This window comes from Pogoniulus pusillus, chromosome 1 (assembly GCF_015220805.1).
Source record: "Pogoniulus pusillus isolate bPogPus1 chromosome 1, bPogPus1.pri, whole genome shotgun sequence".
NCBI classification, from domain to species: Eukaryota; Metazoa; Chordata; class Aves; order Piciformes; family Lybiidae; genus Pogoniulus; species Pogoniulus pusillus.
The window spans coordinates 15,217,205-15,237,229 of record NC_087264.1 but is presented as its reverse complement, the minus strand read 5'-3'; the positions used below and the strand labels follow the sequence as shown (position 1 = coordinate 15,237,229).

The following is a 20,025-nucleotide window of genomic DNA, read 5'->3' as shown; positions in this document are numbered from 1 at the left end:
TATTACACCTTGTTAATCACTGCACTCTATGTCTTGCTCTGCGCATTTCAACAGCTGTCATGTGTTTGCTTTATTATACTCTCCTGTCTTCTTGGGCAGAAAGGTACACAGGAAATTTGGGATTATTTTTTGTAATCAGTAGAGCATTACGTACATATTGCTAAATGTTTTGAAAGAAAGCAAGATTATGGTCATTAGGGGGTTGGGGAGGTGGTTTCCTCTGCCTTATTCTGCCAACAGCACGTCAGCTGCAAGTAAAAGATGGTAAGTGCTTGCAGTGTAAGTCTATATTGCCTTGCAGGTGTTTAGGATATACTGGCATTTTTCTTTTAATAGCTCTCTGATATGTCAATTGTCCTATGCACTGCAGCTTCTTTGCATTGTCCAGGCATCTGCAATCTTCCTGTAAATGCCCAGCAGGGCACTTAACTGAGCATTTTATTTGCCTCATCCTCAGAAGTATGTTTGCTGAGGATCTTTACCTTTATTCTGTAATGACAGGACCAGGGCTGACAGAGCTCACATTATTTTTTCTACTTTTCCATCGCAGACAGAAGCTGTTGAAGAACCTATATGACCAGTATAACTTAGCATAGCTTAGCAACAGCTCAGCACTGCAGTCAGACAGCCTGTTATGGCTGCAGATGGTACCCTGATTTCTCCCCGCTCAAGCATCCCCTTAGCTCAAACACAGGCTCCTGCTGAAAGTTGCTGCCTCCTCAGGTCTACTAGCATGAGTCACAAAATGGCTTTCTAGTCCAAAGCAGTGAAACTGATGTACATTAAAGCAATAGATTTTTATTGAATCAGTTTAGGGAGCAACTAGGTGATCTGACAGTGGAAGCTATGAAGGAGTAGATAAAAGGTGAGCAGGTGAGGGTGTCTCATCTGCAGTGGAAAGAGGGTACCCAAGTGCCACTGAAATGGTCTTAGAACCTCTGCCAGTCTTCTGAAATGTGAAAGGGGAGATTTTTCTGTGCCCTCCCTTCTTTCCTTCTTTCTGAACTAAGTTTACCTCTAGCATAGAACTGTATCAAACTCAGTGCTAAAACTTATTGATTTAGTATTTTAAGGAGTGGAACAATTCTCACCCTGGTCAGTGTATAGTTTCTCTATTGTGCCAGTCAAGTGTGCAGGACAGGATAAACTAATTTCTCCCGCTAGCTGCCTTTGAGTTTGGCAAGGTTAGTTGATTAGATCTTCTTTCTTTTTCCTTCATCTGCTTAATAGCTAAAGCCTATAAGTTACAGACAGTTCACAAACACTCCATTTTAAGCAGCAATCAGTTCCAATCTCACATGAAAGCTATACATAGTTCTGGTCAGAACTTAAGCACTAACAGCTTTAGGAAAACAAATTATTATAGGAAGTGATTGATGCACTGACTAAATAAGTTTCAGTCTTCCCCTGCAGTAGGTGGTGCTCACTGCTTGAATAAAATAGTGACAGTGGCAGGCTTAGCAATTTCAGGTTAAGTTCTAAAACCAAGAATGGACAATTTGTGATGAAATATAAATACCTATGAGAGAGCAGAGCCTTATTTTACAGAGTGCATTCTATCTACCTAATCTTTCCTTTTGAAGTTTCACTTAAAAACACTTTTCCTTTGTATGCAGTTTCGTTGCAGGGACACTTGTTATGTTACATTGCAGAAATGCCTGCTTTCTGGTAGTTTGTGAAATGCTGCATGAATATCAGCACACCTTAGAAAGGTCTCAGAATACCAGATATGTTAAACTTTTATACAAGCAATGCTATTTTTGGTGAGAAAAATTGATCGGTATTTTATGTAAACAATGACTTCACTGTTAAGCTGCTGCTTCTAGAGACTCAGAGCAAAGAGAAATCAATAAGAATTTGTCCCAAATGCTTCTGAAAATTCCTATAACTGCCCATAAGTGTTTAAGGCACCAAAATACCTTCAAAGATGCGTCACTTGGGTGGCTCTGTGGATCAAGTGTGGCTCTGTGGAGCTTTAATTTGTTCACAGATCTAACTACTGGCAAGTGCAAGTGATGCACATGCAAGCTGTGTTGCTCTGGCAGATGTCCTGCTTGCAGACTTACCCCACATTGCTGCTACAGGTTTCCATAGATGATGGGGTCTGTATCTTGCCCTCTCTGGTTTTCTCTGGTGGCTGGTTTTCAGGAACAGTGACTGGTAACTGGTTTTCAGTAACAACTTTCTGGTTTTCTGAGCTAGCCTGGAGCTTCTACCAGCAGAGCAAGTGCCTTGTGGATGAAGGGTATGCGCAGGCTCAAGTTTGATGATGGGAAGCCTGTTTCAGTACTAGGTCTTGAACAGAGGTCTTAGAAACTAAACATTCCTCTGTACTAAAATTTTGGAATTCTTAATAGAAATTTGGGTCCAGGCCATTCCTTTAATTTGAAAGAAAATCTGGATCAAGGTCTGAGTTTTGTGAGTTATTTCTACAATACTCTTGAGCTGAATGCCAAATTTGTGAGGTCTGCACTAAGTACTTGGAAAATGGCCAGGTGCCTTAATAAACAAAAAAATTACTTGTCTCAATGGTGAAACCCTCTGTTTTGAGACTCTTTTTTTCCCAAAACAACTAGTCTGGTTACTACAGCAGAATAAAAATGGGAATCACAATAAAGAACTATAAATTTAGTAGTTTGATTTGCTATTTATAGATTTGCAGGTCATTATTAATGTTCCATAATAATACTTCACCTGCTATAATGCATATTCATTCTTTCGTGTTTCCAGAACCCTCTGAGAATCTACTAAATAGCCACTAGAGAAGTGCAAAGTGCTATTAAATGAGGTTAAAATTCCAGCTGTTTTCCCTGCAATAGATTTTGCCTACAGTAAGAATGAATATTAAAGAAAAAAAAAACAGATTTTTTTTTTCTCCTAAAGTGCATTTCTCAGCATGCTGTCTATCTCTTTGTCTTGATGATACTTAGTTAGGTTTTGTTACTACTTCATTACTTTAGTAATAAAAGTTCACCGAGGCTGACATTTGTCTCACAAGGTAAACCTCTACTCCAATAAAAATGAAATAAACTTCTTTCTAGTCACAAGAATATTTTTTCTGTAATTTTTTCCCCCCCACAAATATTGCTGTAGCATTTAATAATGTCTTCTGTATAGAAATCATGCCTCTCTTGAGTAATACGTTGGTCTAAGAGCCTCAGAGATACAGAAATAAAATCCTTAGCTCATTACCTTAAACCTGGCATTTTCTGGATGCAGTGTTCTGCATGGCTTAGTTTTGTTTTGTTTGAAACCTTAGTATTTCTATTACTATAGAACCTGTTGAAACACAGGCTGTTAGCATGCTAATGTAAACTGTAAAAAGGAAGCTAATTTTTGCTGTTTTTGTAGGGCAAAACCAAGACTGTTTTGTTTTATTTAAAAAAAAAAAGGCAATGAGATAAAAGTCCATGATTTAAACTGCAACCCTTTGTGTAACAGTGACAAAAAGCCACCTGAAAATATATGGAAAATGTGTTTTAGGCTGCAACAATGAACTCTTTCAAAACAATGCTGTCACTGTTTCAGCACTTTAAAGTGACATTGTGATATTCAAGTATTAATAAACATCCAGGGGGAGCTAGGGAGTAGCAATTTTGCCTTTTCTAATGGTATGTAAGGAAATGTGAATACAGAGAAAAGTAGTACAAATGGCTAGTTCTTATTTGGGGGTGGGGGGGGATGGGGGGGAAGGTTAAATAGGAACTGATGAGAAACTGGTCAGCTATTCTGAGAGTGGTGGAAAGCCTGTCAAGGTCATTGTCAAGGACAAGAGAGTCAATTAGTATGCAGATCAGAGCCAAGGAGTTCAAAGGTATTGTTCCAATTCAATCACATTAGCCAGGCCAGTAATGAACAAACGGCATGACCTTAATCAGGGAGCCTGAACCACTCATTGAAGGGAAGTATGTGTGTCTGTGTATGTATTCGAGGGGGGACAGGAGGAGGAGTCAGGGTGGCAAAAGAGCTGTGGCTTCTTTTGTTGGTGCTGTGTTTGGCTTGAGCTTTTTTTTTTTTTTTTAAAGAGACAGTAAGCCCAGCTTGCTTAATTAGCCACTAGTAATGGAAACTTAGTTCTGGATCTCTGAGTTCTGAAGTACTAATTTGCTTTTATTTTGGGGTGATAACTGAAATAGGCTCAAATGGACAGGTGGCTAGAATATTTTAATAAAATACCTTCAATGATATGCTAAAGGGTATGCAGGAGGAGGGAGATAACCTTATGTAAAGCACCAAACCAAATCTTGCAATTACAGTTTCTCTCACACTGTGCTAATTTTCTTAAAGTCTACATGCAAGGGAAATTCTGGATGATTTCCCCCCTTAGATATAACATGCAGTAATCCACACCCTAGTTAATAATGGAAAGGATATTAGAACAAAACAAATTTCTTTACCATCTCCACTCTGACAAATACTGCACCGTACATAATTACTTTTTAGATATCGAAATTGCTAAGGTGTTTCATATGCTCAGCATAACACAGACTGCAGGTTTCGGTATACTCAATTTAGTACAGTCAAAGAGCAGCGTTCTGTGTTATATTCATCTTAACAAATGCCCACTCTATTATAAACTTACAAAATATCTCTGTTTTTCATGCATGCATATACACATCCAAATACTTTTGCAGAAATGTGTACATACCAATGACAAAACAATAAAATGACAGGAGATATCTGCACTCATTTATATATGATAATGTCTGCATGTTACTGTGAAATGGTTTTTGAACACATACTTAGGACTCCATGGAAATGTCTATGTAAATCAGGACTATGTTCCCTTTTTACTAAACTAACAATTTTGTTTGGTAGCCAAATACATTAAAATAATACTTGAAAAGGTAACATGTTCCTGTGTTTGAATAATGGAAATTGTGAGCACATAGTTTCCGCATGTGGAAAGGAAAAAAAAAGAAGAAATCAATGTTAACTCTTGAAAATAGGAATGATGTTTAAAATATATTCACACAGTTTACCTACAAGTTATTGTTTCGTGTTTATATATACAATAATTTATAACTTTCCTGTGTCTCTCTGGGTAACATTTGTTCAGCAATTACTTCAAGTAGAGCAAATTATCAAAGAAAGCTGCAAGCTATATTGGAAAAATGTTTTGCAGATATAATTTCTCTAAAAATGAATCATGATAGGCAACTAAGAATTTAGGAATCAAGTTGGGGGCTGTGGGTTTTTATATTCTCTTCCTCTCTCTTCTTTACTGGGGAGGTAGTTCATCATATCTCACTAAAACGGAAGATGCATAACAGAAAAGAAACTATTCTAGGCTATGAAGCACCCTGGGGGTTCATGAATGCTGGGGGAGGAACACTGATTATACAATGCAATAACATATTGAGACACTATTTCAGTTTTACACTTGGTATCAAGTAAATACAGGATATCTCACCCATGAAGGGTGATTATCTTTCATGAAGGGAGGAAATGAGTTATTAAGGTCTTTCTCAGGAGCAAAACAGGGATAAGAATATTTATTAACGTAAGAAACAATCTGTTGGGGGTTTTGTTGTTGTTTGTTCTCCCCCCCACCCCCCCTTTTTTTTTTTTCCTCTTTGTTTTGTGTTGTAGTAGGGGTTTATTTTGTTGGGGTTTTTTTGTTTGTTTGCTTTGGGATTATTTTACCGACAGGAATGTATTTCCTTTTTAGCAAAAATCAGCAGGGTTTTTTTTTTGTCTTTAAACTGTCTCTGTCTCAGAACAGACCATATATCTGTTTTAGCTGACACCACTGCACTCCTGGAGCATATTGTTATAAAACATGTGCTCATTGCCATTTTTATCTAGTTCACAATTAATAACATTTTTGAGCATGCAGTGTCTATCTAGTCTCATAAAAACACTTGTAAAGTATTTGATATTTTATTTGAGGATATTAAAAGATTGTTTAAAAATAAACATATAGCAGCAGAGCAGAATTCTCACACGATTATTCAGATAGTCAATAGGTCTTCTTTGATCATATTATTATGATGCTTCTGCTGGATTTCAGTCTAAGACAGGCATATTTTTCCCCCCCTTTCTTCCTCTTTCTGTCTCTTTCTTTCCCCCCACCTAAACAAGGTCATAGATTTTTTAAAATGAGGACTAGAAGTTCCAAGCACAAGATTAAGTAAGTTCTAACAGTGTTATAAAAGTAAGTGCTTTTTTCTATAATAAAAGGTGTTTAAAAGGTTCGCTACAGCTTTAAACAGAATTACAATTTACTTCTTTCAAGTGTCCAGGCCATAAATTCTTCTCAATTCCCTCTCTCTCTCCTTGTCGGAATTAATGAGATCAGATTTGATCAGGGCAGTGATGTGTTCAGAGCCAAATCACACAACAGCGCGCGTGCGGTAATGGAATTTGCATCTAATGCATACATAAATCAAACATCTTTCTGGACATTTTCATATGCATAATGTCATTTCATCCAGTTCTCTCTATGCAGAGGGGGAGATTTTTCTCTCTGAGAGAATGACTTTCTTTAATGCTTTCATTTTATTTTCGCTGACTACAATCCCCGAGAATGCGCTCGGTCGGAGAATCTTTCGGGGCGCGGTTGACAGTTCCTTTTCCAAGAGGGGTCCTTCACATTTATCATGCCTCTTCCTCGGGGGCTTTGTTATGCAAATGTGGCTGAAATTGATAATTCCAAAGTGCTTCATTTCGGTTCCTTGGCGGTTGGAGATGGTAGATAAAAAGAAACTGACAAGACACACTGATTGCCCTCAATGCTTGTAACTCTCTTGCTAACAAGGCTCGATATTGTTAAAAATTCCTATTGTTATCAGGGTGGCAGTTCCATTATGCAGACCTTGCAAATATCTCATTTGAATATTAACCCTTTAATCACCCTGCTCCCCTCCCCCCAGCCCCAAATCAGTTGCCATCGAACAGGTCAGAACACAAACCAGTAAATTATTGCCCGATTACCAGTGCAAAGTGTGTGATGGGTTTGGGTTTTTTCAGTGGATTTGGTTTGGTTTGCTTGGTTGTTCTTGACATTTTTTTTTTTACACTTATTAGTATTTTTTTAATGAGAATTTTTTACCTTATTAAAATGCTTTAACAAAACAGGCCTAACAGCTATGGATAGAAATAGGTTGTTTCAAGTTATGGATGTAGGAAATATTTGCACGGAAATATCTGTTTCAAGGAATCAAATTCAGTAGCTCCTGGACTGTGGAGAAGTTTTGTTATTTTAAATTTGTATGTTCTTGCTCTTTATGTTCTAACTTAGGTAGGCCTCAGGGAAGGCATAACATGTCTTTATATACCATAGTTATAGGAGAGTTTTAGCTGTCTGTCCTGCTGTCTGCAATATCCCTGTCTCAAGCTACCTAACAAGTAACTTCCTATAGAAAGATGACTAAAATAAAGGAGTCGAGAAAAAAAGGAACTTGAAAACTGCAAGAATTCTGGAGTTGTGTTTTCTTAACCTTGAAGTATACAGGTTTATAACTTAATGCAGTTAGCTGGTTCTTATATGGACATATTTCACTTACATAGTTATAAAATACTATTAATAAATGGAAGGGGAGAGACCAGTTAGGGGACCTGATCACTCAGCTACTGTAGTTCACAGGAACTTTGCTGGTGTTTTCATCGACCACTGCATCAGATCCTGGAAATAACATACCACTGGCTAATGAAAAGTTCAAGATAAGGATTAGGTCACACTACAAAAGAGTATGGCTGGTTGCTACCTGATTTACTCATTGATTAATGAGTTGTGATGGTTGGAATATCAAATATCCCCCTAGCATTCCCTCACATGTGTGTGTCCATGGAAGGTGAATTTTTTCCAATGAAGCACATGCCTTTAGGCTCGTATTGCATTTATAGGTTAATGTTGTGATTTTTCTGGGGACACTTGACATGGTTCCAGATAAAGAAAATCTTGGAGTGACAAAGGTAAGTATTGCAGATGCTGGAGGGTAGTGGAGAAGGGAGGAATTGGTGCTGTAAAACGAAGTGTAGTTCACTGCTATCACCAGGCAGATGCAACTATAATATTTCTCTACAATTACAGAGAGGATGCATCTCAACTAGTGTATGTCAAAAGAATGTCAAAGTTTTCCCCTTTCTTAGTTCTGGAGTCTTGCAGAGCTGTGTCTGCCAAATTGTGATAAATAAAAAAGACATTTGTGCACAAGTAATCTCTTTTATATTGGACCAAGCATTCCTGCTTTTTCCTCTACTGAAAAAAAAAAAGAAAGAGCACTGTCTCCTATTATTGTAGGAACTCTTCGGAAGCTCACACTTCATTCTTTCATTTATGAGTGTGATGGCAGATTAAATCCATTGCAGGAAACAGTGATAATGCCCACTGTAAAGCTGTGTGAGTTACGACAGCTAAGTTTCCCATGTCAGTGTTTTTTCTTTCAATTATCTGAAAACACCTTGTTAATTTTTAATGTGTTCATACTCTCATTCTGTTACCAAAGCTGCTACCTTTTTTCCCTTCTTACTTCAGAAATACATTTCACTAAACCTGGCTGCTGTAAACTCATTATATGATTCTATCATTTATTCTGTCCATTAGAGTAACCAGTATTAGTGTTTGTCCCCCACTTGAGCCTGTCAAGTACTGTTATTTATGCTCAGTGGTATTAATATCTCTGGTTCTATTATGGCTGTGCACTCAAAATCATTAATACAATCTAAACTTGGCAATAGTGACTACATCAGATATCAATAATCAAACAGTCTCATGCAACATGCAAGTATTAGTAAGTCAATAATTACATAAACATAATTGTCTTCTGCTTGCTGTAAAGAATCATCATCAGTGCTGATGGCATTGGAAAGATCCTGCTTTTCAGAATCAGAGAGCATGTCTATATTATGAACATGAGAATTTTGCAGCGTGATTGTGAGTGTTCCTTATTTTGAGTTACCCTTGACAGGAGCTCTGCTGTAACTTGGCTATATAATGTTATCTATTGTCTTTAGGTAGAAGAAGACTTAAAAGTTGATTTTTGTTCCGCTGTTTGATTTTGGTGGGTTAGTTTCAGCAACAAATGCATTTTCTGTTTTTCTGTAACAAGAAAGCCTGTTAGGCAATTTGTGGCCATAGAATTAGAGCAATACAGCTAAACTAATATATGTGCAATGGCTTCATTATGCATAAGAGCAGGCACTCTTTACTTTGCAGCCCAAAACACACAAAGAACCCATTAGAATGAAGAGGCCTGTGATGTCTCTTCATGTGCAGAGTGTAAAGGTACATGAATGTCCTTGCTTGTTGGCATTTAATTTACCAGTTGCCTCTGTAGTGGAGCCTTGGCAGATTCAGCTCGAATCTGAAAGACAGGCTGTCATACTGAGAGTCTGCTGCCTACTGCTGAAATTGAGAGGCTTGGCAGATATGCAAACAGTAACTGGGTTTGAGTTGTTTTGATTACAAGTTAAACAGAAAGTCATTGGCAGGGCCAATATAAATCTGCTGAGGGTTTTTTGGCAAAATCTGTGGAGGTATTTCTATAGGTTCTGCAGAATTCTGTAGCACCTTGATTTCACATCAAAGTGTCCACCTCTGAACCCGTTCTGCAGATAAATGTGTCAGAAACGTGAGTGAACCTGCTTAAGTCGCTAAGAGCTTCCAGATTCAGAAAAATAAAGCATATTAGCAACATGCTATTGCCACACCACTTTTCTACAACTGTTAAATTCTGGAGCCTAATGTTTCATTCAAGTTCAGGTGGATTTATGCATAAGTAAAGTAAGGTAAGTTATAAGCAGGTGAAACAGGAGGATAAAATAGATTTTAGTGAAAGTTCTAGGCGAATAAATGAAAAAAAGGATTTGACCCCATCCTGAATTCAAGTTGAAATGCAGAAATATTTTGCCAGTACATTATTAAATGTAATTAATTGAGATTGTTCTGAAGTTGCTTCCTTCCTGGCATGTAATGCTTTAACAGTGGTTCAAGTTGATGCAATTCAGTCTGCACCTGGCTTTTTTTCTCCCTTTCTTCCACAACTTTGCCTGAAACATCATATTTGACCAAACATCCAGACCTGCTAAAATCCAAATACTTTTACCAAATGTGTATCCTTACAGAGTTCTTTTGTCTTTCTGCCTAATCGGCAATGCTGAGTTGATAAAAGTAACCGAAACTGACACTGTATGAGAACAAGAAAAAAAGAAGCTGTACACTTAAATTATATGCACTTCTACAATGCAGCCTCTGCTTGATTCCAACTTAGTGTTTTGAACACTAACACTTCTTTACTAAAAGTGCCTTGCAATTTTAAGGCAAAACCACGTTAATTTTGGAGGGAGAGAAAAGAATACATATAATTGTCGCTCCTATTGTTTCTGTCTGACTGGCTGTAGACAGATTTCTGCAAGGCTGGTTAGCAACAATACATTGATTTACAGAGGCAAGACTATCTCTACAATTGCAAGGGCTAAGACACCTTTATTTGAAATCTGAAAATCAGCAAAATGTGGTAAAATTCTTGGAAAGAACCCAAATGCATGGGATATTTTTCTCCACTTGTATCTACTACTTTACTTTCTAGGTGCCCCCCTTCTACTCCTGTCTCCTCAGCCTCTCTATTCCCCTCACCCCCCAGCCACCCTTCCTGAATTTGCACAATATACAGCTAGTGCTAAATTTTACAAGAACCTAATTTGGGCAAATTGCTTAGAATATAAACATTGTTATCTAAATGCTTTTTATTTTCAGATCTGGCAAACTGAAAAAGCATGTTATTTTCCTGAGACAAGTAAAAGGTTGGGTTGTTTTTTTTTTGCTTTGGAAATTACTCCGCTGATTGTCTCATGTTGAACATACCTTTCCCTTGAGCAAATGGAATAAAAGAGTTTAAATGAACGGGGCTCTATTGCAGTTTGGATAATGGACAAAACCAGAATTTTAGGGATTTCATTTTGAAATCCAGGTTGAAAAGATACACCGGCCTTTGGCATTCTTTTTTTTCCCTGTCTTTCGCTGTCCTTTATTCCTCTCTTCAGAAAAGTGGATTTTGGAACCTTTAAACAGCGTGCTCCCCCAGTACTGCCACCCAATGCAAATTCTTAGAGAATGCTTACAAATGTCATATCTCTATGAAAGTGATGTATTTTATTACTCTTCTTTCTTATAATACAAACATTTCAGTGCAGCTCGGATCTTATTTTTCAAAATACACAGGATTTTGATTTATGGACAACAGGAGAATATGTATTTTAGATATAATGCCATAAGTGCTTAAAAGTTATTTCTGAGCTGATTTAACATGGAAAATCTCCAGGTAGATTAATTTTATAGGCTGCTTTTATGGGTGTAACATTTCAAGATGAGAAAGCCGTGCTTGTGAAATTTAGTTTCGGCAGATTTCATTGGCAATTCCATCTCCATCTTTTATTACCTTAAAGTTGAAATTTAATCTCTCTCTTTTTTTTTTTCCCCCCTTCCCCGCCCGATTTTTACTTAATTCCTGGTTGAAATGGTCAGGGCTGTGTTTTTATGTTCAAGTTCTGTTAATTCTATTGCTGTCTCATTATTTGCATTCCCAAGGTATTAAAAAAAACCCTAAACACCAAAATCATTACAATAGACATATTCTACATTGCAATGCTTAGAAATTACAGGACCTGAGATGCTGAAGATTTTTACTGGGACAGACAACTACAACGTTAGGCAAAGTGGATGTCCCCCAAAAGCCTTTCTTAAAGGCTGAGTTAGTTCACAGTGATAAGAGCAAGCTTCTCTGCAACCGGTTGCCCTGTTGTGGTGAAGGTAGGGATTGAAACTGCAGTCTTTGCACAAGCAAAACTGCCAACAGAAACATGACTTCTTAAAGAAAGACTTATTGCTAACATTGCCAACAGGGGCTGTGTTGCAGTAGTAAAAGGAGAATGTGGGCTACATAGAAGAAGCATGTTTAGTGATGGTTTTGTATGACTCTTAGTGGATTCAGCACACACTTCATAGACGTATACAAGGAATGTCTGTGAACAATAGCACACATTTGCATATTATCTACATTTCTGTATTTCTAAAACATGCTTCAGAATGCACTGCAGTTCCATATGAAAAGTGGCTTTTATGCTTATGCAAAAAAACACTTTATAAATCTGAGTGCTATTTGGTTATTCTTTTCCTTTGGCTCTGCTGCAGGGATAGTCTGTTTTCTGTCCTGATGGCCTGCAAAATTATTAAAAAGGAGGAATGTGGGTTTAGATTTCAGAAGTGCAGGTGAGGAGAAAGAGAAAGGAAATGTTTTGAATCAGAAAATGAGGGGAGAGGAGGGAGGGTATGTCTTTGTGTGTGCATGTTTGGAAAATCACAAACTAACATTTGGAGGCTACGGTATCAGTTTTTATGACTGAATTGCATACCTTAAAAAATTGGTCTCACTAATATAAATGCTGAGAAACTCTCAACTATTGTGGTGCCTTCTGTAATAAAGAAATTCTCTGGGAGGGAATGACAGAGATACAAAACACTAAAGAATGATGATTTCCTCACTACCAATACGATTGCATAAATTAGGTGTGCATAAGTTCCCAATGATTTATAGCACTTGAAACTTACAAAAAATGATTATGTTTACTGTTTACCTAGCAAATATGAGAAAAAGCTGATGCTTATTCACAGAGTGGATAAAAGAATCAGAAGTGCAATTCAGATTATAGTAGCTAGTCCTTGTAGAGGTCTTTGTATATTTTTTTTCCTGCAAAGACATATTTCATTAGCCAAACTTGCATATGATATTTGTTAATTTGATTACAAAATCCTTTCATATTTCCTCCCCCCCCCCCCCCCCTTTTTCCTTCCTCACTTTTAGCCTATTAGTGGAAGTGGCATTTTATTGATTAGACATTTAATACAAATATTCTTCTACAATTGCTCAAATATTTAACTGTTTGGATTGTAACTGGTGTAAAGATTCCTAAAAAATGGTACAACTGAAATGGGAGAATGAAGAAATGTATTGACTATGACAAGAAGAAGTAATTGCTTTTCCTCAAAGGATCAGATGTGGTATAGTTGTTTGAAAAACAATCTAAACAACATTTTGCTCACCATTGATTTTAAAAGCATTAAAATTAGTTTTTATGCAGCTATACTCATTAAGCTTTTATGTATACTGTGTAGGGTGAATAGTTAAGAAGCAATAAAGCAGTAAAATATGCTTTGCCAGTTGTCAGAAAAAAATAAAATATACAGATTCAGAATGTTTGTTTCCTGTAGAATATTGTGATATTTTCCATGTTAATTACAATCCAAATAAAGCTATTTTATTTGTGTATCTTACACAGCCTTGTTGCTGTAGATGACTAATACAATTGTTACTGAAAATGTTGTATTTGGAGGTTGTGTATTCATACTGATGAAAAACAAGCATCAGTCACATATATCCCAACAATTCTTACATTTTACAACTAAGTCTCTTCTTAGAAGTCAGTGTTTCAAAATCTCGCTGTAATTTTTATCCTCAACAAGCAAAATGAAAGTCCCGCTCTATGATTTTCCTCTGCTCTCCCTGTAGTTTCTTAGACTAATATCTGTTTTCACGCACAAAGTAGATCCTCTAATTTCACTGCAGTTTATTGAAACAATAATCTGGAATACAATGGCAGAGTAGTGCCCAAAGAAAGGAAACTCATTTCACTAACCTTTTATTTTGTTTCTCAAAAATGAAGGGAGAAATGCGCGTACAGTAAACCAACATGCCATCAGAGAGAATAATGCATATAAAAATCAATTCCTGTTATTGTCTTCAGGTGTTTTTGTGAATAAAAAATGGAATTTTGAAAAGTCAATTAAGACACATTGGAATTCTTTAACACCAAAATTCTTTAATGTGAAAAAATTTGCTAGACAGTTTGTCAGTATCGCTGTAAGCGCTGTGCTGTGATCATAACTAGTTTCCTCCACCTATGACTTAGATGGCTTAGAAATACATTACAGCTTCCTGTTCCAAAAGAGGAAACTTCTCTTGGAAACATGGAAGCACTTATAAAGTAAATAAGCTTTAATTAAATATCATTGTCTAACATTAATCTTTATAACTCTATTCCCTCTGGAAATAAAAGTGCATATTCAATTTGTTTTGATTATGCACGAATTTTAACAGAAGCATTACTTGTATATTGCTGTGTTCATCAAGACAGAAGCATATTTGTGTCGGCCATCAAGAAGAAGGCTCCTCATTAACGTGCAATAAGAGTGAGTCATTTATGTTATATATAAATAGATTGACATTTAGAAAAATTAAGAATAAAAAACAATTCACGTGGCCAATGTAATTTCCCCTCTCAGCCTGAAATTCCAGTTATTGTCAGACTTTACAATGAAGTGAAGTACAAAGTGCTTTTACTGTTAAGTAGATATTATTTTTGGTAACTGACAATTTCAAGGATGTTTAGTCCCACAAGTCTAGATAAACTCTTATCCTAAACCAGAGTCTGCATGGAGAGTCTGTATGTACAAGCACAAGAAGGGTCGGGCACCCTGCTTACATGGTATCTTGGAAGCAAACTCCAGTTAACAGGATATATTCCCTCACAAAATTTCATTCAGCTTTACCAACTTCATGTAGGAGAATGTTGTGACAATAAGATTAGGAAAGTCTATCTCTGTGCTAGGACACTGTGTCAGGGTGCATCCCACTTCATCTGGCTGCTTCAGTGCTCACAGGTCCTCTGTTTTTGGCAAAGGAAAGTGAAATCATTTTTGATAAAAAATGCACCTTCTAATGCTGAGCTAGTGGTGTCCTCTGTGCTAGTTACTTCTGGGTGAAAAACAAGGAGGAAAAGAGTGATCTTTCCAATTCCTCAATATCAAAGTACAGTTTATGCTCTGGCTTCTAGCGCTGTAGTGAGGAAGGCAGTTTTAATGATGAATGAGGAGGTATACCATGATCTCTATAATAATGAAGTTCTGCATGGCATGGTTTGAGGATGCTCTTCTTCAGCAGAGTAAACTCTGGGTTTTTAGTAGCTGTGTTATAAGACACACTTTGCCACTATGCTATGGCTATGCATTTGCAGATGTCAGAGAGTGTTTAAATAATGTGTAATGGCATGTTGCTCTTTCATCACCTTGGGAAGTGGCTCTCCCCCGTGACAGTCATTATATGCTCAGTGCTGAACCCTAGAAACACATTTAATTCTGTCTGGTTTCCCCACACAGCTAGGCCAATGTATATATTCAGCAGAGTAGCATTATTCCAATATATAACTTGATATTTAGTGCTGAAGCCTGAACAAGCCACACCAATATAGACCCTGGGAAACAGCTGTGACAGGCAGAACTGCAGGCAGCTCCACCAGAGTACAGAGTAGTCCCCACTTCCTTTTGCAGCCTAGTTTTCTACTCTTCAAATGTGGCTAAAGAGGAATAAACAAGGTTAAGTGGAAAAACAGATAAAAGAAAAGACACAACTGAAAGTGTTTGTTTTAAAGGAGAAAACAGAGAAGTAACATTCTTCTCATTCTTTCACATACAATTAATGACTATCAGAATAGAATGGGAGCTGCAAGGCAGAATGCTTTTGGATGGTTCATCCCATCACACAATGTATGACCAGGACTCCAGACTTCATGTATAGTAAATGGAAAGGTACAGGGTTTTTATGCCAGTGCGTTGAATTACACTTCAGAAGCTCTGCTAACCACGCAGAAATCCTTGATGCTGTCAGTTGAACAACAGTTGAAGTAGTGTCTTGCTGGGTAGGCATTCAGTGACTACACTCTTCTGACAGTCCTCCCTTTTTCCTTCACTTAATGGAAAATAGAAAGCTGATGTTGGGGATTTTGACTATGTAGTGACTACCCTGTCAATATTGCATCAGTGGAGCGCAAATGTGCTCCCCACAGGTGTGGAAAGAACTCAAAGAATTATTTTCAGAAGCTAGAGAGACCAAATCCAAAATTTCATCTGCGTATCTCAGTCCTTAAAGCTTCCCTGGATTAATTCTTGTTTCAAATCTAACAGCTGAGGTTTGATAAGATAAATCTTATCTTTTTCAAGCATCCAATAACACTTTTACTAGTTGTAGTTGGGGAGAATCCACCTTAAACCTCATGGAGCTGTTTCAATGCTATTAAAACTGTGTACCTGATTTATAGCTTTAGTCTATAGCTATTGATTTTTGCACCTTTTATTTTTTTCCTTCCACTGGATGAAGATTCTTTTAGTATTAAGTTCTTATTGTCTTGAACCATAAACAAGTTATCTCTTGCATTTCTCTATCTAACTAGAGTTATTTATGTCTTTCACTCCAAGTCCTATTCTCCAGTCTCTCAGTTGCTCCAAAGTCTTTCCAACTCTTCCAGGGCTGGTTGTGCTGCTGTTAAAAACACATGTAACTTTTCTACTTCTGCTCTTTATTCCCTTGTTTATTCATCTAAGGATGAAGACAGCAATTTTAGCTACAATGTCACACATTAGGCTCATGAGGAGCAGATGAAAGGGATTGATGGATGTAGAAGTCAATTTTTAAAAGTTTACACCAGAGCAAATGCTATTATAAAAAGCCTTTAATGAGAATGAATCTGTGCAAGTATCACTGATGGCATTTCTTCTGCATTTGTTTTACAGTAGAAATGGTTGCACATTGAATGTCTTTCGGCAAGGGATTTAAGGATTCTGCTGGGAACAATAGAACATCTACCTTTTAGTACTCTATTCCTTGAGACATCATATTGTTCCCTACTTGAGTAAGTCTATCAAAACCTGCCCTTGCTCTGAAAATGCATGATTTTGTTAACACTCACTTTCAATCTTTTTAAACTTGCCAGTGAAATATCTTTCAATGGGCTTGTTCAACGTGGTGTGAACACAGACAAGAAGGTAGGTAGCTGTGGCTGGAGAGAAAGAGTGCATGTAGAAGTTAAAAGTTGCTCTGAAAATATTCTGATCTGAAACTCAGAATGTTCATTATTTGCCATAATTTCTTCTCTAAATTACAACCAACTGATACTATTACAGAAGCTACTTCCTAGTGTAAGCAAAACTCTCTGAGGAGTAGTGATAACTCAGTGAAAGTATATGGAGGAGGGGGTGAAATAAGCACTGTCAAGAGGATGTGGTGAGAAGAAATGATAAAAGGCCATAATAACATAGCAGGAAACAGCAGAACATGTGGCAAACATACTGAGGACTGCATGCATTTTATGCATTAAATTACCTCCAAAGAGGTTATTTGGAATTTAAAGCATAGTAAGAAGGTATATTGCAAAGCTCACAGGACCTAATTATGTGGGACAAATTAGTCTGCAAGACCTTCATAATCTGTGTAAAGGTGTGGATGTAGCAGTAACTTAACAATCAGGTTATTATGAGTGAGTGTCTGAATTTCCAGTGGTGCCACATGTAAAAGAGCTTATGTGTAATAAACAGAGAGCTGCTGTGTTTTCTAATGCATACCTGAAAGAGTGCAGCAATGTTAAAGGAGGTAAGACAAGAGGAAAGAGTTCATGGTGGTTGATTTGGGCAAGGCTCGAATGTCTTTGAAGACTGGTAGCAAGCATCATAGACCCATACTTTAAGAAAGAACAATCAGCAAAGTCTATATTGTCATAAACAAACTCATTTTCCATGGCTTAGATGACTCATCACTACCTCTAAATACCCCAAGACATTTAAAAGGCTACAGAATAGCTAATGTCTAAGGACATTTAAAGCAGACATCATATCACCAGTGGTATCCTTCAGTTGGGAGCCAACTGGCAGTAATGTAGAAGCTAAGCAAAAGCAATGACATTCTTTTAAAAGAAATTTCAGGTAGATGGGAACAAAAATGTCTGTGAGACAGACTTAGCAGGGACCCTCACAATGCTCTTATGCTGTTTTGCTGATGAGAAATGTGAAAGAGAGGTAAAAGCTCTCACTGATATGGTTCTTCCATGCAATAGCAGAAAAAGGAGCTGAGAGTTGTGATCAACAGCATAATGTCCACCTGGAAACCAGTGCCAAGTGGCATCCCTCAGGGGTCAGTGCTGGGACTAGTGATGTTTATCATCTTTGCCAGCGGTATGGACAGAGGAATTGAGTGCACCCTCAGCAAGTTTGCAGATGACACCAAGCTGTGTGGCACAGTTGACTTGCTAGAGGGCAGGGATGCCATCCAGAGGGACAGGAGAGAGAGGTGGACCCAGGCCAAAATCATGACATTCATCAAGGCCAAGTGTAAGGTCCTGCACCTGGGTCGGCACAATCCCAAGCACAAATAGACACTGGGTGGTGAATGGCTGAGAGCAGCCCTGCGGAAAAGGACCTGGGAGTCTGGGTTGATGAAAAGCTCAATGTGAGCACAATGTGAGCTTAATGTGTACATGCAGCCCAGACAGCAACTGTGTCCTGGGCTGCAGCAAGAGAAGCATGGCCAGCAGGGCAAGAGAGGCAATTCTTTCCCTTTACTCTGCACTTGTCAGACCCCAGCTGGAGTACTGTTGGAGTCCCCAACACAATAAGGACATGGAACTGTTAGAACAAGTCCAGAGGAGGGCCACAAAGATGATCAGAGGGCTGGAGCATATCTGCAATGAGGACAGGCTATAGGAGTTGGATCTTTTCAGCCTGGAGAAGAGAAGGTTTCAAAGAGACCTTATAGTATCCTTTCAGTCTTTGAAGGGGGCCCTACAGGAAGGCTGTGGAGGGACTATTTACAAGGTCTTGTAATGACAGGATGAGGGGTAGTGGGTTTAAACTGGAAGAGGGGAGATTTAAATTGGATGTTAGGAAAGGGCTCTTTCCAGTGAGGGTGGTGAGACACTGGCGCAGGTCACCCAGGGAGGTTGTGGCTGCTCCCTCCCTGAAGATGTTCAAGGCCAGGTTGGATGAGGCCTTGAGTGACCTGTTCTAGTTGGAGGTGTCCCTGCCTATGATGGGGGGTTGGAACTGGATGATCTTTGAGGTCCCTTCCAATCTAAACCATTCTGTGATTCTGTGATGGCTCCTTCAGGGAGCTGGAGTCAAGGGTCTGCAGCCATCACATAGAACCTGTAACAGACAATGCTGTCTGAACTTACTGGTTTAGGCAATTATTGTGAAAGCAGTAAAGTGAGTTTTATATACCTTTGCTGTCCTTCAGTGGTTGGTCCTTGTTGATAGTGGTAGATTAACATCAATGTCAATTTCTCAGCTAATTCAAGTAGTAGGACTCTGTTATTCAACCACTCTCAGAAGGCATGCTGAGAATCAAGTTACACAAAGTTTTCAGTGTTCATTTAGCCCATGCTAGCTTAAATTGGATTTTGTTTTGGTTTTGCCACTAAGCTTGAGAGGTTATTGTATTGCAGGGGAATATTAAAAATCTGTCTCTGTATGTACTATATATACATACATAGGTAAGGGAAACAGGGAGATGGTAGTAAAAAGATTCAAATTAAGTATCCTACAAGTTATATACTAGAAAATCTGCTTCTTGCCTCAAAAAAAAGTGTTAATAGCAATCTTTGAATTGTTAGATCTCAGAGCAGTGATCAACCCAATCTTCTGAATGGAGCATTTAGAATCATAGAATCAACCAGGTTGGAAGAGACCTCCAAGATCATCCAGTCCAACCTAGCACCCAGCCCTAGCCAATCAACTAGACCATGGCACTAAGTGCCTCAGCCAGGCTTTTCTTGAACACCTCCAGGGACGGCAACTCCACCAGCTCTGTGAGAAGTGTTTGAAATTATTTTGTTATTAGAGTTATTTAGTGTGTTTGAAGTTCTTTTTCATTGTAAAGACAGTGAAAGATAGTTGAAAAATTCTGTTCTCATTGTGTCTGTATTTTTCATTTTTTCCATTACCTTTTTCACCCCCTTTTAATTCTTGCATCTGTAGATGTGAGCAAAATGTGGTCTTTCAGTAAGTGAAGAAATTTTTGTCTACTGGGTCAAGATGTTTAGCCAGCTTGATCTAAGACATAAACAGTTTGTAATTCAGCCTGACACACTGGTGCATCTCCAGAAAAACTGAGATAACATACCCTTTGAAAGAAAAGTTTCAGAAAACACAAGGACTAATTCTCAGCATTAGTCCCTGTCTGGCTGAAAGCATGGTAGTGAATA

General features: G+C 37.9%; 1 long non-coding RNA gene across 3 annotated transcripts in view; it reads left to right on the top strand.

Moving 5' to 3' along the window:
* Positions 1–20,025, top strand: part of LOC135174038 (uncharacterized) — a 198,486-nt gene that overhangs the window by 152,796 nt on the left and 25,665 nt on the right. The gene's annotated exons all lie outside the window — the stretch shown is intronic.